The 24,231-nt window shown below is 43.0% G+C and overlaps 1 protein-coding gene and 1 pseudogene across 1 annotated transcript in view; one reads left to right on the plus strand and one right to left on the minus strand.

Moving 5' to 3' along the window:
• The window catches only part of LOC106606764 (uncharacterized), a 51,883-nt gene that overhangs the window by 17,998 nt on the left and 9,654 nt on the right, over positions 1-24,231 (minus strand). The gene's annotated exons all lie outside the window — the stretch shown is intronic.
• Positions 15,753-23,599, plus strand: LOC106606763 (ER lumen protein-retaining receptor 2-like; annotated as a pseudogene).

A 24,231-nucleotide genomic window follows, 5' to 3' on the forward strand; every position in this document is an offset into this window, starting at 1 on the left:
GCAAAAAGAAAGAGGTGATTGTCAACTTCAGGAAGCAGGGAGAAGGATATGCCCAATCCACATCGATGGGACTGCTGTGGAGAGAGTCAGTGACTTCAAGTTCTTCTGCGTCCAAATCACAGAGAACCTGACATGGACACACAACACCATCACTCTGGTCAAGGCGGAGCAACAGCGCCTCTACTTCCAAAGGCTGATGCAGAAATTTGGCATGTCCCCCCGGATACTCTCCAACTTCTACTGCTGCACCATTGAGAGCGTCTTGACCGGCTGCATCACAACCTGGTATGGAAACTGCTCCACTCTCGACCACAAGGACCTTCAACAGGTGGTGAAGACGTCCCTGTCCATCACTGGTGCCGTGCTCCCACCCGTAAAGTACATTAACTTCAAGCGGTGCCTGAGGAAGGCACGTAACTTCATCAAGGACCCCACATACCCAGCCACAGACTGTTCACGCCTTTACTGTTTGGCAGATGGTATCAGAGCATTGAGTCTCGGTGCTCAGAGACAACTTCTACCCACACGCTATCAGACTGCTGAACACCTGAACCAGGACGACCACCTCTACACCAACAGTTTATTTGCATGGACTTTTCACACCTTTGCAGACATGCACTCGCTCACACATCCACTCACATGCACACACAGTCAGTTTTTTCTGCTACCGTACGGCAAGCGTACCAGAGTGCCAAGTCTGGGACCAAAAGGCTCCTGAACAGCTCTACCACAAAGCTACGAGACTGCTGAACAGTTCATTAAACAGCTACCCGCACTTTCTGCTTTTCACCACCTACCTACATGAAGATAATAATTCAATCAATCAATCACCTAACCAAACCTACATGTACGTATTACCCTTAATCAATCACCCCAACTATCTTGTACCCCAGTACACTGAATCGGTACCAGTTCTCATTGTATATAGCTTGTATATAGCCTGTTATTGTTATTTTATTGTGATATAATATTGTGTTAATATTTTCTTTTGATCTATTTGTTAATTTTCATACTTTTTAACTGCATTGCTGGGAAAGGGCTCGTAAGTAAGCATTTCACGGTAAAGTCTACACTTGTTGTATTCAGCACATGTGACAAATATAATTTTATTTTATTTGATATGCACAAACACACAAACCATGACTACTGCTTTTGGACTTATATAATTATTGCAGAAACTTACCTCATAATTCAACACTTTTCTCTCCATTCTCCCCCTCCCCAGCACATGTAAATATCCTACTGTAAATTGTTTGTGCCTTTCTTGAATTTATATTTCTGCTAAATGTGTTATATTTATATTCCATTGAGCTTTTATTTTTTACATATTTACTCCTATTCTTATTGCTGTCGCATTGTTGATAGGTGAACCTGCAAGTAAGCATTTCATTATACTGTGTACCAATTGTATCCTGTGCATATGACAAATAAACTAGGGTCTATTTTTCTGAATTTCTGCCTGACTGACGTGCCCAAAGTAAACTGTCTGTTACTCAGGCTCAGAAGCCAGGATATGCATATCATTGGTAGCATTGGATAGAAAACACTTTGAAGTTTGTAGAAATGTTAAACTAATGTATGAGACTATAACACAATTGATATGGTAGGAGAAAATCCAAAGAAAAAACAACCAGAATTTTTGTTTTTAGTACCCATGCTCTTATCATTTACATTACATTTGAGTCATTTAGCAGACGCTCTTATCCAGAGCGACTTACAGTAGTGAATGCATACATTTCATACATTTTTTTCCGTACTGGTTCCCCGTGGAAAGCTATGGGTCCTATGCAATTCCAGCTCCCAGATTGCAATTCCTATGGCTTCCACTAGATGTCAACAGTCTTTGATCAAGGTTTCAGGCTTGTTTCTTCCAAAACGAGGAAGAATTTAGAGTTTTGGTACAAAGAGTCACAGTGGAAAATCAGCCCGTGGGCGCGCACTTGCTAATTTTACTTTTCTATTGAACATACTTCTTTCCGTATTAAATATTATAGTTTATTTACATTTTAGGGTACCTGAGGATTAAATAGAAACGTAGTTTGATTTGTTTGAACAAAGTTTAGCGATAGATTTTTTTATTCCTTTGTCTGCATGTTGAACGAGTGGATTACTGAAATCGATGGCTCCAATTTAACAGACTTTTTGGGATATAAAGAAGGATTTTATCTAACAAAACGACCATTCATGTTGTAGCTGGGACCCTTGGGATTGCAAACAGAGGAAGATTTTCAAAAAGTAAGTGACTATTTAATCGCTATTTTTGATTTTATGAAGCCTGTGCTGGTTGAAAAATATGTTGATGTGGGGCGCCGTCCTCAAACAATCACATGGTATGCTTTCGCTGTAAAGCCTATTGTAAATCGGACAATGCAGTTAGATTAACAAGAATTTAAGCTTTTAACTGATATAAGATACGTTCATAAATGTTTAATATTACGATTATTTATTTGAATTGCGCGCCCTCCAATTTCACCGGATGTTGTCGACAGGTGTCCGCGGGACACCTAGCCTTGGGAAGTAATTAAATCAGGGTTTGGCAACTCTAGTCCTGGAGAGTGCAGTGTGTCCAGACTTTTGTTCCAGCAAAGCTACATTTGATTATTTTGCCTTTATTTAACTAGGCAAGTCAGTTAAGAACAAATTCTTATTTACAAATATGGCCTATCCCGGCCAAACCCTAACCCAGACGACGCTGGGGCAATTGTGCTCTGCCCTATGGCACTCCAAATTACGTCCGGTTGTGATACAGCCTGGAATCAAACCAGGGTCTGTAAGTGACGCTTCAAGCACTGAGATGCAGTGCCTTAGACTGCTGCGCCACTCGGGAGCCCGAATTGGGGTGTGTTAGTGCAGGGCTGGTACAAAATGCAGTATTTAGCTGACAGCATAGAATGAGCTTGCATATAGTTGTGCAGTGACATTCCCCCCTCTGAGGTAATATAAGTCCAATAGCAGGTAGGCCTACTGTTATCTCTGTATGATATCAGATCAAGCTTTCAGAATTAGCCGTTATTCTCACTGAAGTACTAATTCACCCCTGCGCTTAAAGGCTGCAGAAGCTACTATTTATCCCAGGGAAGCATTGTAGTACTCCAGTCCAGTACTAATACTAGTCCAGTCCCGATTTTTATGCTCGTGACTAGATTCAAGACTCGACCAGTGATGACTCAGACTTGGACTCGGACTTGATCAATAATAATTATGATAATTTATTACATTTGAAAAGCACTTTTCATCATAAAATAATAATCTCAAAGTGCATAAAATAAAATAGAAAAATTTAAAAAAAATACATAGTAATATCTAACCATATAATGAAAGCAACAATTAAAGTCGAGGAGGAAGGGTAGGCTAGCTGATAGACATGAGTCTTAAGGCCTGCTTTAAAAGCTCCAACAGTCTGAACAACCCTGAGATTATCTGGAAGGGAGTTCCATAGGTATGGTGTGAGGGAGGAAAAAGCACGGTCACCCATTGTGAGGAGCCTGGTCCTGGGGGCATAAAGAAGTTTGGCATGGCTTGAACATAAGGTGCGTGGAGGTTCATAGGGGGAAAGTAGGTCTGACAGGTAGGCGGGTCCCCGATGCCATTTAGGGGTTTGTAGATGAGGTAGAGAATTTTATAATCAATTCTTTGAGGAACAGGTAACCAATGGAGATAATGGCGCCGGAGGGGATTGCTCACGTTTTACGGGCTCCTAACCAATTGTGCTATTGTGTGTTTTTTCACATTATTTGTAAATGATTTTGTGCGTAATGTTTCTGCCACCAAAAATAACTTCTGGATATCAAAACAGCGATTACTCACCTTGTACTGGACGAATATTTTTTCTTTAACGAGTCTGACGCAAAGGATTTACTTCAGACACCAGACAAGAACCAAATACCCATCATTCACATGAAGAAGAGACAGAGATATAGGTTGTGGTGCCTTATCAGAATCCGACGGCGAGCCAACGTGAAATCATTGGATAATAAACTGGATGAGTTTCGATCAAGACTATCCTACTAACTGGACATTAAAAACTGTAATATCTTATGATTCACCGTGTCATGGCTGAACAACGACATGGATAACATACAGCTGGAGGGGTTTTCCATGCATCGGCAAGATAGAACAGCTGTCTCTGCTAAGACAATGCGTGGCAGTCTGTGTCTATTTGTCAATAACAGCTGGTGCACGAAATCTACTATTACGGAAGTCTCAAGGTTTTGCTCACCTGAGGTAGAGTATCTCATGATAAGCTGTAGACCACACTATTTACCAAGAGCATTCATCTATATTTTTTTGTAGCTGTCTATTTACCACCACAAACCAATGATCGCACTCAATGAGCTGTGTAAGGCCATAAGCAAACAAAAAAAATGCTCATCCAGAGACGGCACTCCTAGTGGCCGGGGACTTTAATGCAGGCAAACTTCCATCCGTTTTACCTCATTTCTGCCAGCATGTTAACATGCCCAACCAGAGGGAAAAAAAACTGCAGACCACCTTTACTCCACACACAGAGATGCATACAAAGCTCTCCCTTGCCCTCCATTTGGCAAATCTGACCATAACTATATCCTCCTGATTCCTGCTTACAAGCAAAAACTAAGTAGTTTTTAGTGACTCACTCAATACAGAAGTGGTCAGATGACGCAGATGCTAAGCTACAGGACTGTTTTGCTAGCACAGACTGGAATATGTTCCGGGTTTCTGGGGCGGCAGGGTAGCCTACTGGTGAGAGCATTGGACTAGTAACCGAAAGGTTGCAAAATCGAATCCCTGAGCTGACAAGGTAAAATCTGTTGTTCTGCCCCTGAACAAGGCAGTTAACCCACTGTTCCTCAGCTGTCATTGAAAATAAGAATTTGTTCTTAACTGACTTGCCTAGTTAAATAAAGGTAAAAAAAAATATTCTGATGGCATTGAGGAGTACACCACATCAGTCACTGGCTTCATCAATAAGTACTTTGATGACATCGTCCCCACAGTGACTGTATGTACATACCCCAACCAGAAGCCATGGATTACAGGCTACATCTGCACTGGGCTAAAGGGTAGAGCTGCTGCTTTCATGGAGCGGCACTCTAACCCAGATGCTTATAAGAAATCCTGCTGCGGCAATACAGGACTGAGATTGAATCCAACTACACCAGCTCGTTGGACGTGGCAGGGCTTGCAAACTATTACAGACTGCAAAGGGAATCAGAGCCGTGAGTTGCCCAGTGACACGAGCCCACCAGACCAGCTAAATTACATCTATGCGCGCTTCGAGGCAAGCAACACTGAAGCATGCATAAGAGCACCAGCTACACTCTCCGTAGCCAATGTGAGTAAGACCTTTAAACAGGTCAACATTCACAAGGCCGCAGGGCCAGACGGACATATACATTACCAGGACATATACTCCGAGCATGCGCTGGCCAACTGGCAAGTGTCCTCACTGACATTTTCACCTGTCCCTTACCGAGTCTGAAATACCAACATGTGCCTAGGAACATCAAGGTAACCTGCCTAAATGACTACCGACCCGGAGCACTCACGTCTGTAACCATGAAGTGCTTTGAAAGGCTGGTCATGGCTTACTTCAACATCATTATCCCAGAAACACTAGACCCACTCAATTTGCATACCACCCCAACAGATCCACAGATGACGCAATCTCTACTGCACTCAACACTGCGCTTTCCCACCTGGACAAAATGTACTTTTAATTCACGCTTTGTTTTACCCACATAATTTTTACCACAAGGACAAGTTATAAGATAAATAACTGCCTTAGTGGTGCATGTGATAACACCTTTGATTGGGATTGATTTCCCTGTTTGAGGATGTTTGAAGGATCTACATTTATAAGTGCCATTGCATTGAGCCAAAAGGCTTCATAACAGCTTCTACCCCCAAGCCATAAGACTCCTGAACAGCTAATCAAATTGCTACCCAGACTATTTGCATTGACCCCCCCCCCCCCCATTTTTACGCTGCTGCTGCTCTCTGTTTATTATCTATGCATAGTCATTTTACCTCTATGTACGTATCACCTCTATTACCTCAACTAATCTGTGCCCCCACACATTGACTCTGTACCGGTACCCTCTGTAAATTGCCTCGTTACTGTTATTTTATTGTTGCTCTTTAATTATTTCTTATTTTCTTATTTTTTAGTACTTTTCTTTTTTTGTATTGTTTTTATAACTTATTAACACTTATTTTTCTTAAAACTGCATTGTTGCTTGTAAGTAAGCATTTTACTGTAAAGTCTACGCATGTTGTTTGTGACCACTATGTGACAAATACAATTTTATTTTATTTTGAGATCAGCAAGGATGGGAGTGATGTGTGCAGACTTTTTATCAGTATCCTTGAGGCACTGTTTTGGATGAGCTGTAGTTTATGAATTAAATTTGCAGGCAGGCCCCCCAGTAAATGCATGTATTAGCTTTTCTGCGTCAGTTGTGGTGAGAGAGGGTCTTAGTCGGGAGATGTTCTTCAGGTGAAAGAATTACGTTTTACAGAAGTGACTTATGTGGGAATTGAAGGAGAGAGCAGGGTAGAATTTCACACACAAATTTGTGATGACTGATGTGAGTGGGATGATGTGGCCATCTATGGCAGGGCGGATGCTGCAGGAGTTGGTGGTCTGCTGGGGTATGCTTATCAGCATTGCTTCTGTCTTGCTGCTGTTGAGTTGAAGTAAGTTGTTCTGCATCCAAGATTTGACCTCTTCCAGACAGTTGGACAATATTGACAAAGCAGATGATGTGTCAGGATTTGTTTTCATGTTCACCTGTGTGACATCTGCGTAGCAGTGGAAATGGACACTGTGTTGTCTGAAGATCTGGCCAAGTGGGAGCACATAAAGCAGGAAGAGGATAGGTCCCAACACCTACCCTTCTGGGACACCGCAGGTTATGTTGGAGTCCTCTGATCTTGCCTCACAAAGTGTGACGTACTGCTTGCGGTTAGTGAGGTAGGAGGTGAACCAATGGTACCTTGTTGTCTGAAAGTCTCTCTCCTTTGCTTAATTCAACATAGTTACAATAGCTACTGAATTACTGTAGCAAGCTATCCCGACTAATGTGCAATACTCTAAGATAGTTAGCGTTCTGCTTTATGTAATGTAGGTTCTAGGATTGTTGGAATGCAGCTTTTAGCACTACCAAAGGACTCATGACTCAAGCTTGGACTCGAGGACTCTGACTCGATCACTAGTGACTTGACTTGGACTCAAGGTTTAGTGACTAGACTACATCGCTGCAGGGAAGAGAGCTGTTTTGCTTATATACCTAGAACTTCTAAATATTGGTCAAACATGAAATTCATGGAAAATATTGTGTATTGTGTTGACTAATTATGTGGGCTGAGGGAGGGGAAGACATGTTGCCACTTTGTGACAGATGTTTAGACAACATTGTGGTGCCATGTAACTCTTCTAGTTCCAGAGCTGTATGGCATGTAGTAAAAGGGTATCCAAGTCCTCAGGCTGCAGTATCTGCCGGTTGTCATCCTTGCCTTCAGGTACTGCGTTCATTGGTGGGCCATGAATTTACATTCTCTACCTACTGTTTAAGTCGGAAGTTTACATTCACCTTAGCCAAATACATTTAAACTCAGTTTTTCACAATTCTTGACATTTAATCCTCATAAAAATTCCCTGTCTTAGGTCAGTTAGGATCACCACTTTATTTTAAGAATGTGAAATGTCAGAATAATAGCAGAGAGAATGATTTCTTTCAGCTTTTATTTCTTTCATCACATTCCCAGAGGGTCAGAAGTTTACATACGCTCTATTCATATTTGGTAGCATTGCCTTTAAATTGTTTAACTTGGGTCAAATGTTTTGGGTAGCCTTCCACAAGCTTCCCACAATAAGTTGGGTGAATTTTGGCCCATTCCTCCTGACAGAGCTGGTGTAACTGAATCAGGTTTGTAGGCCTTCTTGCCCTCACGTACTTTTTCAGTTCTGCCCACATATTTTCTATAGGCTTGAGGTCAGGGCTTTGTGATGGCCACTCCAATACGTTCACTTTGTTGTCCTTAAGCCATTTTGCCACAACTTTGGAAGTACGTTTGGGTCATTGTCCATTTGGAAGACCCATTTGCGACCAAGCTTTAACTTCCTGACTGATGTCTTGAGATGTTGCTTTAATATATCCACATAATTTTCCTACCTCATGATGCCATCTATTTTGTGAAGTGCACCAGTCTTTCCTGCAGCAAAGCACCCCCACAAAATAATGCTGCCACCCCCGTGCTTCACGGTTGGGATGGTGTTCTTCCCCCCTTTTCTTCCAAACATAATGATGGTCATTATGGCCAAACAGTTCTATTTTTGTTTCATCAGACCAGAGGACATTTCTCCAAAAAGTACGATCTTTGTCCCCATGTGCAGTTGCAAACCGTAGTCTGGCTTTTTTATGGAGGTTTTGGAGCAGTGGCTTCTTCCTTGCTGAGCTGCCTTTCAGGTTATGTTGATATAGGACTCATTTTACTATGCATATAGATACTTTTGTACCTGTTTCGTCCAGCATCCTCACATGGTCCTTTGCTGTTGTTCTGGGATTTATTTGCACTTTTTGCACCAAAGTACGTTCATCTCTAGGAGACAGAACGCATCTCTTTCCTGAGCGTTATGATGGCTGCGTGGTCCCATGGTGTTTATACTTGCGTACTATTGTTTGTACAGATGAACATGGTACCTTCAGTAATTTGGAAATTGCTCCCAAGGATGAACCAGACTTGTGGAGGTCTACATTTGTTTTTTTCTGAGGTCTTGGCTGATTTCTTTAGATTTTCTCATGACGTCAAGCAAAGAGGCACTGAGTTTGAAGGTAGGCCTTGAAATACATCAACAGGTACACCTCCGATTGACTCAAATGATGTCAATTAGCCTATCAGAAGCTTCTAAAGCCATGACATAATTTTCTGGAATTTTTCAAGCTGTTTAAAGGCACAGTCAACTTAGTGTATGTAAACTTCTGACCCACTGGAATTGTGACACAGTGAATTATAAGTGAAATAATCTGTCTGTAAACAATTGTTGGAAAAATTACTTGTGCAATGCACAAAGTAGATGTCCTAACCGACTTGCCAAAACTATAGTTTGTTAACAAGAAATTTGTGGAGTGGTTGAAAAACGAGTTTTAATGACTCCAACCTAAGTGTATGTAAACTTCCGACTTCAACTGTAAATAATGAGTCAATTGATCAATTAACACAAAAGCAAGAATTTGGTTGGTATTTGTTCTAGGACGATTGTTGAAAAAAATATTTTTGATTCACTTTTACTGTACATTTTGAAAAACAGGCTAAAGACTGAATGCTTGTTGATTTAGAAAGTGACATTTTCACACACTGTTTCATAACATAGTGGTTGTTTCAGAGGGCTCTATCTCCCCTCAGTCCAGAGGAGGTTTCAGTCAGTGTGCCTATGCTATGAGGAAGCACTTGCTCCCTCAGTGTGGTGAATGACATGGCTGGTTTCCTGTCTGTTACCTCTCATTACATCAATAATATCAAATCAAATCAAATCAAATGTAATTATAAAGCCCTTCTTACATCAGCTGATATCTCAAAGCGCTGTACAGAAACCCAGTCTAAAACCCCAAACAGCAAGCAATGCAGGTGTAGAAGCACGGTGGCTAGGTAAAACTCCCTAGAAAGGCCAGAACCTAGGAAGAAACCTAGAGAGGAACCAGGCTATGAGGGGTGGCCAGTCCTCTTCTGGCTGTGCCGGGTGGAGATTATAACAGAACATGGCCAAGATGTCCAAATGTTCATAGATGACCAGCAGGGTCAAATAATAATAATCACAGTGGTTGTCGAGGGTGCAACAGGTCAGCACCTCAGGAGAAAATGTCAGTTGGCTTTTCATAGCTGATCATTCAGAGTATCTCTACCGCTCCTGCTGTCTCTAGAGTTGAAAACAGCAGGTCTGGGACAGGTAACACATCCGGTGAACAGGTCAGTCTTCCATAGCCGCAGGCAGAACAGTTGAAACTGGAGCAGCAGCACGGCCAGTGTGGATACGCTCTACCACAAGACCAAAATGTTCCCACTATGTCTGTTATTTTAGTTTAATCATCATTAATTTGTATATTTATCAACAGTATGTTTCTGTCCATCCATACATCAACTCATATCAACATCAGTTTTATGACGAGCGATATGACACTGTAAACGATAATGGCAAATTTAGGTACCAGTGTTCAACACAATTAAAGACCTAGACCTTTCATTGCTACCTCTTATCATCAAGATCGGCCCGTGTGGCTCAGTTGGTAGAGCAAGGTGTTTGCAATGCCAGGGTTGTGGGTTCGATTCCCACGGGGGACCAGTATGGGGGGGAAAAAATTATGAAATGTAAGATAACTTAGCAAATTTTTGGGAAATATTTTCAGACTACATATGTATAGCTCAGCTAAGAAAAGTGCCAACCCTTCGTTATTTTGATACTATCTTTGTAGGTGTCTTGTCACATGATATAACTAAAGAAAACAAAACATTTCACATTAGGTCTAATTAGATTAGATATAAGGTATCAGTGAACTAAATCTGCACTAAATCTATTTGGATTGGGGCAGGTATTGTCATATAAGCAGTCACTTGGCAGAGAGTCTGCTGAGGTTTCAGTAAGTATGTGCTGTCATGACCAGCATGTAGGCTGAGGTTTTTGTATTGGTGTGTATCACTGTGGCTGCCCCCATACACAATGACACACACCATTACAAAAACCTGCGTCAAATACTCCCACAGTAAGGGTAATGTATTTATGTGAAAAATCTTTTCATTTGCAGCAAAATTTGACGTTTGTCGAAATGCCTAAATGTGACAAATAATTCAGCTTAAAAAATGTCAATGTGACTTTTTAAGTCCAGACAATTGAACGTTTGTTCCAATGATGAAAAAAATGATGAAAAAAAGAAAAAACAGGAGACCTGCTAGTTTAAGATTATGAACATAATATTTAAAAAAGAGGATATGAAAAAAGTATGTGATGGTTTCAGTGCTTATCAAAGCTTAAGCGCAAATAGAGTTTCTAAAACATAAAAAACTTTGACAAAAAACTATGATATTCAACATAGCCCATAGTCATTATATCCAGAATTCATATAAGGTGTATTCAGAACATTCCAGTATGATCCGTCACTTAATACAGAGTCAGGAGAGGTAACCACTTGTGCTGAGGTTTTTGTACTGGTGTATATCATTGTGGCTCCCAGTGTACACAGTGATACATGCCAGTACAAAAACTCATGCCACATAATGACACCCTCAATAAAACCATTTGCTATTTTATCTCCAACATTGACACCATAGTTTTCCCCTAATAAACTTACATTAACAATCAACTTAGGCATAAACTGGTTGTCACGCCCTGACCTGAGAGAGCCTTTTTTATGTCTCTATTTAGGTGTGGTCAGGGTGTGATTTGGGTGGGCATTCTATGTCCTTTTTTCTATGCTTTGTATTTCTTTGTTTTTGGCCTGGTATGGCTCTCAATCAGGGACAGCTGTACATCGTTGTCGCTGATTGGGAGTCATACTTAGGCAGCCTGTTTGCTTTTGGGGTTTGTGGGTAGTTAATTTCTGTTTAGTGTTTTGTTATACCTGACAGAACTGTTTGGCTGTCATTTTCTTGTTTTGTTCAAAGTGTCTCGATTAAAATTAAATATGAGCACTCAACACGCTGCGCCTTGGTCTACTTCTTCAGACAGCCGTTACACTGGTTTCCCACTTCATACCAACGTTATGTCCAATTTTCATAGATAAATGTTTCTCATTAATTAACAGATGATAAATATGTTGGTAAAACAGAAGAATTAAAAAAACAACCTATAAAATATCAAGCATGGTGAACCAAAGGTATGAGAAACAGACTACGCTCTTCACCTAGTTTCTCCCCTAATACACACTCTAAACCCAGCATCAGTGTTAGAGAGGGGGTAGGGTTTTGTCATGGGCTGTATCACTGTGGCCGTTATTCTGCACTGTTATACATCCCTGTACAAAACCCACATTCCTGTCTAGACGGGGGAGTTTACAATGTAGTGAGGGCAGTTGTGTGAAACATTAGACATTGATGCATTTTATCTCAATATCAAAAGGAAGCATCTGTTGTGTTCTGTAAAACATTGTTTCCCAACAATTGATTATGAACAGTATGGTGTCAACATCTTTATGGATCATTCATGTAGCCTATCAACTAACCTCAGATGGAGCATTTGACATTGCTTTATATTCCTAACCTACTACTAGCTAGCTATGTAGCTGCTAGCTACAGAACAAACAAGCATCGAATGGCATTTACGTGCTGATCAATATACACTGCTCTAAAAATTAAAGGGAACACTAAAATAACACATCCTAGATCTGAATGAATGAAATAATCTTATTAAATACTTTTTTCTTTACATAGTTGAATGTGCTGACAACAAAATCACACAAAAATAATCAATGGAAATCCAATTTATCAACCCATGGAGGTCTGGATTTGGAGTCACACTCAAAATGAAAGTGGAAAACCACACTACAGGCTGATCCAACTTTGATGTAATGTCCTTAAAACAAGTCAAAATGAGGCTCAGTAGTGTGTGTGTGGCCTCCACATGCCTGTATGACCTCCCTACAATGCCTGGGCATGCTCCTGATGAGGTGGCGGATGGTCTCCTGAGGGATCTCCTCCCAGACCTGGACTAAAGCATCTGCCAACTTCTGGACAGTCTGTGGTGCAACGTGGCGTTGGTGGATGGAGCGAGACATGATGTCCCAGATGTGCTCAATTGGATTCAGGTCTGGGGAACGGCGGGCCAGTCAATAGCATCAATGCATTCCTCTTGCAGGAACTGCTGACACACTCCAGCCACATGAGGTCTAGCATTGTCTTGCATTAGGATGAACCCAGGGCCAACCGCATCAGCATATGGTCTCACAAGGGGTCTGAGGATCTCATCTCGGTACCTAATGGCAGTCAGGCTACCTCTGGCGAGCACATGGAGGGCTGTGCGGCCCCCCAAAGAAATGCCACCCCACACCATGACTGACCCACCGCCAAACCGGTCATGCTGGAGGATGTTGCAGGCAGCAGAACGTTCTCCACGGCGTCTCCAGACTCTGTCACGTCTGTCACATGATCTCAGTGTGAACCTGCTTTCATCTGTGAAGAGCACAGGGCGCCAGTGGTGAATTTGCCAATCTTGGTGTTCTCTGGCAAATGTCAAATGTTCTGCACGGTGTTGGGCTGTAAGCACAACCCCCACCTGTGGACGTCGGGCCCTCATACCACCCTCATGGAGTCTGTTTCTGACCGTTTGAGCAGACACATGCACATTTGTGGCCTGCTGGAGGTCATTTTGCAGGGCTCTGGCAGTGCTCCTCCTGCTCCTCCTTGCACAAAGGCGGAGGTAGCGGTCCTGCTGCTGGGTTGTTTCCCTCCTCCACGTCTCCTGATGTACTGGCCTGTCTCCTGGTAGCGCCTCCATGCTCTGGACACTACGCTGACAAACACAGCAAACCTTCTTGCCACAGCTCGCATTGATGTGCCATCCTGGATGAGCTGCACTACCTGAGCCACTTGTGTGGGTTGTAGACTCCGTCTCATGCTACCACTAGAGTGAAAGCACGGCCAGCATTCAAAAGTGACCAAAACATCAGCCAGGAAGCATAGGAACTGAGAAGTGGTCTGTGCTCACCACCTGCAGAACCACTCCTTTATTGGGGGTGTCTTGCTAATTGCCTATAATTTCCACCTGTTGTCTATTCCATTTGCACAACAGCATGTGAAATTTATTGTCAATCAGTGTTGCTTCCTAAGTTGGCAGTTTGATTTCACAGAAGTGTGATTGACTTGGAGTCACATTGTGTTGTTTAAGTGTTCCCTTTATTTTTTGAGCAGTATATAATCAATCATGAAGCAAAAGTATATGCAGATCATGTTGTGTGCACTGAAGTGTTCGCAAGCTAGTTAGCTTTAATTGGTTGAACGTTAGCTACTTAACCACAGTAGCATGTCAACATGCTAGCTGTCTATTGGATTGCTGTGATTTAACGTTAACTAGCTAGCTAAACTGATTGTTTAATCAAAGCCTTCCTTGAATATCTATATTTTGCCACCTATGTAACTGTTAGCTAGCTAACTGGCTATGCAAAACAACATGTTAGTTATGGTATCTAACTATCTAGCTACTTGTAACATAGCCAAACTAGTTGATGATTAAAAAAGTGATGTAAGTTTGAACACTGTACCTTGTTGTCAGTTGAGGAATTTATAAATAACTATTGTTTAACTTCATTGGGATAGGGGGCAGTATTTTCATGTCCAGATGAAAAGCGTGCCCAAAGTAAACTGCCTGTTTCTCAGGCCAAGAAGCTAGGATATGCATATAATTGGTAGATATAGATAGAAAACACTCTAAAGTTTCTAAAACTGTTAGAATTATGTCTGTGAGCATAACAGAACTTATTTGGCAGGCGAAACCCCGAGGACAAACCATCCTGGAAAAAAATTGAGGTCACTGTGTTTTCAATTAGGTTTCTATGGGAAACTATATTTATGAGGAACCTGGTTGCCGTTCCTATGGCTTCCACTAGATATCAACAGTCTTTAGAAATTGATTGATGTTTTTCTTTTGAGAAATGAAGAAGTAGGGCTGTTCATTGTGAGTGTCAAGCCAAGTCGACTCTTCTGTGTAGCGCGGGTGACCAGGAGCTTGCTCCCTGTTGTTTTTATCCGCTATCGAACACAGTATATTCCGTCTTACATTTTTATTGATTATTTACATTTTAGGATATCTAAGGTTGGATTAGGAACGTTGTTTGAAATGTTTGGACCAAGTTTACAGGTAATTTATTAGATACTTTGTAGTCATGTTGGGCAAGTTGGAACCGGTGTATTTCTGAATCAAATGAGCCATATAATGGACATTTTGGGGATATAAAGAAGGAATTTATCAAACAAAAGGACCATTTGTGATGTTTCTGGGACCTTTTGGAGTGCCAACAGAAGAAGATCTTCAAAGGTAAGGCATTTTTTATATCGCTATTTCTGACTTTTGTGTCGCACCTGCCTGGTTGAAATATGTTTTTTTATGTGGTGGTATGGGGGGCGCTGTCCTCAGATAATCGCATGGTTTGCTTTCGACTTAACCTGTTGGGGATAGGGGGCAGTATTTGCACGGCCGGATAAAAAAACGTACCCGATTTAATCTGGTTACTACTCCTGCCCAGTAACTAGAATATGCATATAATTGTTTGATTTGGATAGAAAACACCCTAAAGTTTCTCAAACTGTTTGAATGGTGTCTGTGAGTATAACAGGCCAAAACCTGTTATACTCACAGGCCAAAATCTGAGAAGATTCCAAACAGGAAGCGCCCTCTCTGACCATTTCTTGGCCTTCTATATGCTAGCTTGAAAAATGGGTGTCTGATTATTTCTGGCTGGGTACTCTGCTGACATAATCTAATGTTTTGCTTTCGTTGTAAAGCCTTTTTGAAATCGGACAGTGTGGTTAGATTCCACTGGCTGTTGAGTAGGTGGGACGATTTCGTCCCACATACCCTAGAGAGGTTAACTGTTATGAGTTGGGCCAGGCGGAATCTGTGGAATCCCTTACAGAGTTGACTGCATAAGCAATTGACAACGTCATCACCAAATCTCTCTGGGGCTTCAGAAAAGTTCTCTCTCTGTAGATTTCATCTGGCCCTAGTCCTTATGAGAGACGGTCTAGACTGTGCTACTATTTACTTCACAGCCCCATTAACATGGGATATGCTCATTTTCTCACACTCCTCTTTCCTGAAGGTGATCTACATTGGTTTTACCTGATCTACATGACGTTCAAGGGCACCTACGATAGGAACAACGACAGCTTCCGAATGGAGTTCCTGGTGGTTCCTGTAGGGGGCCTCGCCTGCCTGGTCAACCATGACTTCTCTGTCCTAGCGGTTAGAGACATTTACATTACATATGAAGGAGAAACCCCTAGTTGATGGCTACTTAACCTGTTTAGGATAGGGGGCAGTATTGACACGGCTGGATAAAAAACATACCCGATTTAATCTGGTTACCACTCCTACCCAGTAACTAGAATATGCATATACTTATTACATATGGATAGAAAACACCCTAAATTTTCTAAAACTGTTTGAATGGTGTCTGTGAGTATAACAGAACTCAAATGGCAGGTCAAAACCTGAGAGATTCCTTTACAGGAAGTGGCCTGTCTGACCATTTCTTGAACTTGTTTTCCATCTCTATCATTTACTAAGGATCTCTGCTCTAACGTGACACTTCCCACGTCGTCCATAGGCGCTCAGAGCCCGGGAAAAAACAGAATGTCGTCATTCCAGCCCCAGGCTGAAACACATTATCGCCTTTCTCAAGTGGCCGATCAAGGGACACTGGCTTATGCGCGTGACCCCGACCGCCCCCGCCTTTGGGATCTTTTCCTCTGTTTGCCGAAAAGGAGATTCCCTGTCGGAATATTATCGCTTTTCTACGAGAAAAATGTCATAAAAATTGATTTTAAACAGCGGTTGACATGCTTCGAAGTACGGTAATGGAATACTTAGAATTTTATTGTCACGAATTGCGCCATGCGCGCGACACTTCTTTACTATTTCGGATAGTGTCTGGAACGCACGAACAAAACGCCGCTATTCGGATATAACGATGGATTATTTTGGACCAAACCAACATTTGTTATTGAAGTAGCAGTCCTGGGTGTGTATTCTGACGAAGACAACAAAAGGTAATCAAACTTTTATAATAGTAAATATGATTATGGTGAGTGCTAAACTTGCCGGGTGTCTAAATAGCGAGCCCGTGATGCCTGGGCTATGTACTTAGAATATTGCAAAATGTGCTTTCACCAAAAAGCTATTTTAAAATCGGACATATCGAGTGCATAGAGGAGGTCTGTATCTATAATTCTTAAAATAATTGTTATGCTTTTTGTGAACGTTTATCGTGAGTAATTTAGTAAAATGTTAGCGAATTCCCCGGAAGTTTGCGGGGGGTATGCTAGTTCTGAACGTCACATGCTAATGTAAAAAGCTGGTTTTTGATATAAATATGAACTTGATTGAACAAAACATGCATGTATTGTATAACATAATGTCCTAGGGTTGTCATCTGATGAAGATCATCAAAGGTGAGTGCTGCATTTAGCTGTCTTCTGGGTTTTGGTGACATTATATGCTGGCTTGAAAAATGGGTGTCTGATTATTTCTGGCTTGGTACTCTGCTGACATAATCTAATGTTTTGCTTTCGTTGTAAAGCCTTTTTGAAATCGGACAGTGTGGTTAGATTAACGAGAGTCTTCTCTTTAAATGGCTGTAAAATAGTCATATGTTTGAGAAATTGAAGTAATAGGATTTTTAAGGTTTTGAAAATCGCGCCACAGGATAGCAGTGGCTGTTACGTAGGTGGGACGAATTCGTCCCGCCTAGCCTAGAGAGGTTAACCTATTCAGTATGTTCAGTTGTGAGAGAGCTGGCGGATGAAATTAATGGCTAATATACAGTGTTGCATGTTTGTCTTTCTATCAGATCCTGTGGACATTCCCCATCTACATTTACATTTACATTTACGTCATTTAGCAGACGCTCTTATCCAGAGCGACTTACAAATTGGTGGATTCACCTTATGATATCCAGTGGAACAACCACTTACAATAGTACATCTATATCTTTTTTGGGGGGTGGGGGTTAGAAGGATTACTTTATCCTATCCCAGGTATTCCTTAAAGAGGTGGGGTTTCAGGTGTCTACGGAAGGTGGTGATTGACTAAGCTGTCCTGGCATCGTGAGGGAGCTTGTTCCACCATTGGGGTGCCAGAGCAGCGAACAGTTTTGACTGGGCTGAGCGGGAACTGTGCTTCCGCAGAGGTAGGGGGGCCAGCAGGCCAGAGGTGGATGAACGCAGTGCCCTTGTTTGGGTGTAGGGCCTGATCGGAGCCTGAAGGTACGGAGGTGCCGTTCCCTCTCACAGCTCCGTAGGCAAGCACCATGGTCTTGTAGCAGATGCGAGCTTCAACTGGAAGCCAGTGGAGTGTGCGAAGGAGCGGGGTGACGTGAGAGAACTTGGGAAGGTTGAACACCAGACGGGCTGCGGCGTTCTGGATGAGTTGTAGGGGTTTAATGGCACAGGCAGGGAGCCCCGCCAACAGGGAGTTGCAGTAATCCAGACGGGAGATGACAAGTGCCTGGATTAGGACCTGCACCGCTTCCTGTGTAAGGCAGGGTCGTACTCTGCGAATGTTGTATAGCATGAACCTACAGGATCGGGTCACCGCCTTGATGTTAGCGGAGAACAACAGGGTGTTGTCCAGGGTCACGCCGAGGCTCTTAGCACTCTGGGAGGAGGACACAATGGAGTTGTCCACCGTGATGGTGAGATCATGGAAAGGGTAGTCCTACCCCGGGAGGAAGAGCAGCTCCGTCTTGCCGAGGCTCAGCTTGAGGTGGTGATCCGTCATCCACACTGATATGTCTGCCAGACATGCAGAGATGCGATTTGCCACCTGGTTATCAGAAGGGGGAAAGGAGAAGATGAATTGTGTGTCGTCTGCGTAGCAATGATAGGAGAGACCATGTGAGGATATGACAGAGCCAAGTGACTTGGTGTATAGCGAGAATAGGAGAGGGCCTAGAACTGAGCCCTGGGGGACACCAGTGGTGAGAGCACATGGTGCGGAGACGGATTCTCGCCACGCCACCTGGTAGGAGCGACCTGTCAGGTAGGACGCAATCCAAGAGTGAGCCGCGCCGGAGATACCCAACTTGGAGAGGGTGGAGAGGAGGATCTGATGGTTCACAGTATCAAAGGCAGCAGATAGGTCTAGAAGGATGAGAGCAGAGGAGAGAGAGTTAGCTTTAGCAGTGCGGAGAGCCTCCGTGACACAGAGAAGAGCAGTCTCAGTTGAATGACCAGCCTTGAAACCTGACTGATTTGGATCAAGAAGGTCATTCTGAGAGAGATAGCAGGAGAGCTGGCCAAGGACGGCACGTTCAAGAGTTTTGGAGAGAAAAGAAAGAAGGGATACTGGTCTGTAGTTGTTGACATCGGAGGGATCGAGTGTAGGTTTTTTGAGAAGGGGTGCAACTCTCGCTCTCTTGAAGACGGAAGGGACGTAGCCAGCGGTCAAGGATGAGTTGATGAGCGAGGTGAGGTAAGGGAGAAGGTCTCCGGAAATGGTATGGAGAAGAGAGGAGGGGATAGGGTCAAGCGGGCAGGTTGTTGGGCGGCCGGCCGTCACAAGACGCAAGATTTCATCTGGAGAGAGAGGGGAGAAAGAGGTCAAAGCATAGGGTAGGGCAATGTGAGCAGGACCAGCGGTGTCGTTTGACTTAACAAACGAGGATCGGATGTTGTCGACCTTCTTTTCAAAATGGTTGACGAAGTCATCCGCAGAGAGGGAGGAGGGGGGAGGGGGAGGAGGATTCAGGAGGGAGGAGAAGGTGGCAAAGAGCTTCCTAGGGTTAGAAGCAGATGCTTGGAGGTTAGAGTGGTAGAAAGTGGCTTTAGCAGCAGAAACAGAGGAGGAAAATGTAGAGAGGAGGGAGTGAAAAGATGCCAGGTCCGCAGGGAGGCTAGTTTTCCTCCATTTCCGCTCGGCTCCCCGGAGCCCTGTTCTGTGAGCTCGCAATGAGTCGTCAAGCTACGGAGCAGGAGGGGAGGACTGAGCCGGTTGGGAGGATAATGGACATAGAGAGTCAAAGGATGCAGAAAGGGAGGAGAGTAGGGTTGAGGAGGCAGAATCAGGAGATTGGTTGGAGAAGGATTGAGCAGAGGGAAGAGATGATAGGATGGAAGAGGAGAGAGTAGCAGGAGAGAGAGAGCAAAGGTTGCGACGGCGCAATACCATCTGAGTAGGGGCAGAGTGAGTAGTGTTGGAGGAGAGCGAGAGGGAAAAGGATACAAGGTAGTGATCGGAGACTTGGACGGGAGTTGCAGTGAGATTAGTAGAAGAACAGCATCTGGTGAAGATGATGTCAAGCGTATTGCCTGCCTTGTGAGTAGGGGGGGGACGGTGAGAGGGTGAGGTCAAAAGAGGAGAGGAGTGGAAAGAAGGAGGCAGAGAGAAATGAGTCAAAGGTAGACATAGGGAGGTTAAAGTCACCCAGAACTGTGAGGGGTGAGCCATCCTCAGGGAAGGAACTTATCAAGGCGTCAAGCTCATTATGAACTCTCCAAGGGAACCTGGAGGGCGATAAATGGTAAGGATGTTAACCTCTCTGGGCTAGGCGGGACGAATTCGTCCCACCTACGCAACAGCCAGTCTAATCCAGTGGCGCGATTTTCAAATACCTTAAAAATCCTATTACTTCAATTTCTCAAACATATGACTATTTTACAGCTATTTAAAGACAAGACTCTCGTTAATCTAACCACACTGTCCGATTTCAAAAAGGCTTTACAACGAAAGCAAAACATTAGATTATGTCAGCAGAGTACCAAGCCAGAAATAATCAGACACCCATTTTTCAAGCTAGCATATAATGTCACAAAAACCCAGAAGACAGCTAAATGCAGCACTAACCTTTGATGATCTTCATCAGATGACAACCCTAGGACATTATGTTATACAATACATGCATGTTTTGTTCAATCAAGTTCATATTTATATCAAAAACCAGCTTTTTACATTAGCATGTGACGTTCAGAACTAGCATACCCCCCGCAAACTTCCGGCGAATTCACTAACAATTTACTAAATTACTCACGATAAACGTTCACAAAAAGCATAACAATTATTTTAAGAATTATAGATACAGAACTCCTCTATGCACTCGATATGTCCAATTTTAAAATAGCTTTTTGGTGAAAGCACATTTTGCAATATTCTAAGTACATAGCCCAGCCATCACGGGCTAGCTATTTAGACACCCAGCAAGTTTAGCACTCACCAATATCAGATTTACTATTACAAAAGTTTGATTACCTTTTGTTGTCTTCGTCAGAATGCACTCCCAGGACTGCTACTTCAATAAAAAAATTTGGTTTGGTCCAAAATAATCCATCGTTATATCCGAATAGCGGCGTTTTGTTTGTGCGTTCCAGAAACTATCCGAAATGGTAAATCAGGGTCGTGCGCATGGCGCAATTCGTGACAAAAAAATGTAAATATTCCATTACCGTACTTCGAAGCATGTCAACCGCTGTTTAAATTCCATTTTTATGCCATTTTTCTCGTAAAAAAGCGATAATATTCCGACCGGGAATGTCCATTTAGCTAAACAGAGGAAAGAAAACAAAGCTTTCGGTCGACGCGGGCACGAGCCTGAGTCTCACAGTACTGTAACCAGCCACTACCCAAACGCGCTACTTTTTTTCAGCCAGAGCCTGCAAAGCCACGATTCAGCATTTTGCCGCCTTCTGAGAGCCTATGGCAGCCGTCGGAAGTGTCACGGTACAGCTAAGATCCTCACTCTTCAATAAACAGAGACAAGAAGAACGACACCTTGTCAGACAGGCCACTTCCTGCATGAAATCTTCTCAGGTTTTTGCCTGCCATATGAGTTCTGTTACACTCACAGACACCATTCAAACAGTTTTAGAAACTTTAGGGTGTTTTCTATCCAAAGCCAATAATTATATGCATATTCTAGTTACCGGGCAGGAGTAGTAACCAGATTAAATCAGGTATGTTTTTTATCCAGCCGTGTCAATACTGCCCCCTAGCCCTAACAGGTTAAACTTGAATGGGCTAGTGATTGTGACAGCATGGAATTCAAAGGAGGAGATAGACAGATGGGTCAGGGGAGAAAGAGAGAATGTCCACTTGGGAGAGATGAGGATTCCAGTGCCACCACCCCGCTGACCAGATCCTCTCGGGGTGTGCGAGAACACGTGGTCAGACGAGGAGAGAGCAGTAGGAGTAGCAGTGTTTTCTGTGGTAATCCATGTTTCCGTCAGCGCCAAGAAGTCGAGGGACTGGAGGGTAGCATAGGCTGAGATGAACTCTGCCTTGTTGGCCGCAGACCGGCAGTTCCAGAGGCTGCCGGAGACCTGGAACTCCACGTGGGTCGTGCATGCTGGGACCACCAGGTTAGAGTGGCAGCGGCCACGCGATGTGAAGCGTTTGTATGGACTGTGCAAAGAGGAGAGAACAGGGATAGACCGACACATAGTTGATAGGCTACAGGAGAGGCTACGCTAATGCAGGGGAGATTGGCATGAAAATTAACTAAACAACTGGGGAAGCGAGAGAGCAGGGCCTCCCTCACTAACAATTCACTGAAACGCTAAAATATAACTTTTCTAGCTACCACTAGAAATTAAAATTGATGTAAACTACAGTGGTTCAATGTTTCAGGAATAGGCTCAAACTTAATTTATTCCGCTAGATAACTTGGTACAGTATTCTTCCGTGAAAACCCACCTAGTGCACCGTGTCCTATGACGCCGTAGCTAACTAGCTAACTAGCATGCGAGCATCCTATAACACACGGTTAGCACCAATACTTGGTAACAACAACAAGCTACCAATTCGTGTCCGTGTCTAGTTCATAACGCAGAAGTAATTAAACGTTGGCTAGCTAACACAAAGTCAGTCCTGCTAGCTACACAAGTGGACTACACATCTCGAATGTTCAGAAAGTTAAGCTTACGTTGCAAAAATATTATTGAGTAAAAATGATACAGCTAGCTGGTGGGGTTATCTAGCTAGCAGTGGGCACGTTGTTGACTATGTTAGAGAATGTAGCTGGCTAGCTAACCTCGATAGTTACTCTGTACTACGCCTTTATATTGATACAAAGACAACTATGTAGCTAGCTAACATTACACTAGTCAAATCGTTCCGTTGTAATGTATATAGTTTCTAGAGTACTGCTAATTGGTAAAGTTGGCTAGCTAGCTGTGGTGTTATGGTGTTGACGCCGTTTCGAAAACGGCGCGAACGAACGAATACAGCTGGCTAGCTAACCTTGTTAGTTCCTCAGAGCTACACCTTTATCCTTGATACAAAGACAGCAGAGACAACTATGTAGCTAGCTAACAATACACTAATCAAATCGTTCCAATGTAATGTAATATTACCCGCGGAGCGAGGTGTCGCACGACTACTCACTCCAGCATCCGGAAGTACTACCTGGAGTTGGTGGCCATCCTGCCCCAGCTCTTCATGATCAGTAAGACGGGAGAGGCGGAGACCATCACCACCCACTACCTGTTCTTCCTGGGTCTCTACCGGGCCCTGTACCTCTTCAACTGGATCTGGCGCTTTTATTTTGAGGGTTTCTTTGACATGATCGCCATTGTGGCCGGCGTGGTGCAGACCATCCTCTACTGCGATGTCTTCTACCTTTATGTCACCAAAGGTGAGTGTCCACCTCTATTTTCTGTTCTGCCATCTGTGTATTCGCTATTTGACCTTCTGGTATTTTATGTATGCGTAAGTAAGCATTGTTGGAGTAATTGATGGTTGAGTTTGTAGGACTACATCATATCCTAAATGAGTTATAATTGATCTAGATACAGTTTGAATGTTGTAGTGCACAGGAGTCAGCACATTGCAAGGGAAATACATTAAAAAAAAAATTGGGCCCTTTGACATGTATCTTTATAATTCTCAGTGCTGAAAGGAAAGAAGCTGAGCCTATCAGCATGAGAGGTTCAGATGGAGACCCCATGTTCTCCCAGCAGACTCAGGGTGCGTGGAGATGACATCACGGGAACCCCGCTGAGCAAGCACAAGATGCCTGAGAGACAGAGCCACTCAAGGGGAAAAACACTAGTCTTCTTCATGAGTTACTTTGAACTGGTAAACAACAAGCAGCTTCAGAACTGAATGAGAGGTCATCCCAGGTCTTCACGCAGTCTTCAGATATCTGTGTTTAGCATCTTGCCTTACCTTTTCTCATTGCTGTTCAAAATAGAAAGAAAACATGTTTTTTTTCAACATGTGAGGTGTGCTCTTAATGATGGCTCAACATGCCTTGTAGCGATTAGGGTTGACTCAATGCAAAGTACCATTCCAAACTTCTTAATGAAATGTAGTCTTTATGATTAAAATTGAAACGATGTGTCTAGGAGTGTTATGTAATGATGATTTTATGTCTTGCTATTTTTTCATACATTGTTTTTTACATGACTGTACCCCCTTGGCCAATTTGTTTATTCACAAATACATTTACATATGTTTTGTAGGTGCTCTTTCTTTTGGATATCTGTAAAGGAGTGCGTAACTGGCTGCAGGGAAGTCAGGTGCAGGAGAGCAGAAATGAGTAGCAAACAGAGCCC

Source organism: Salmo salar, chromosome 06 (genome assembly GCF_965601325.2).
Source record: "Salmo salar chromosome 06, fSalSal1, whole genome shotgun sequence".
In the NCBI taxonomy this organism is placed as follows: Eukaryota; Metazoa; Chordata; class Actinopteri; order Salmoniformes; family Salmonidae; genus Salmo; species Salmo salar.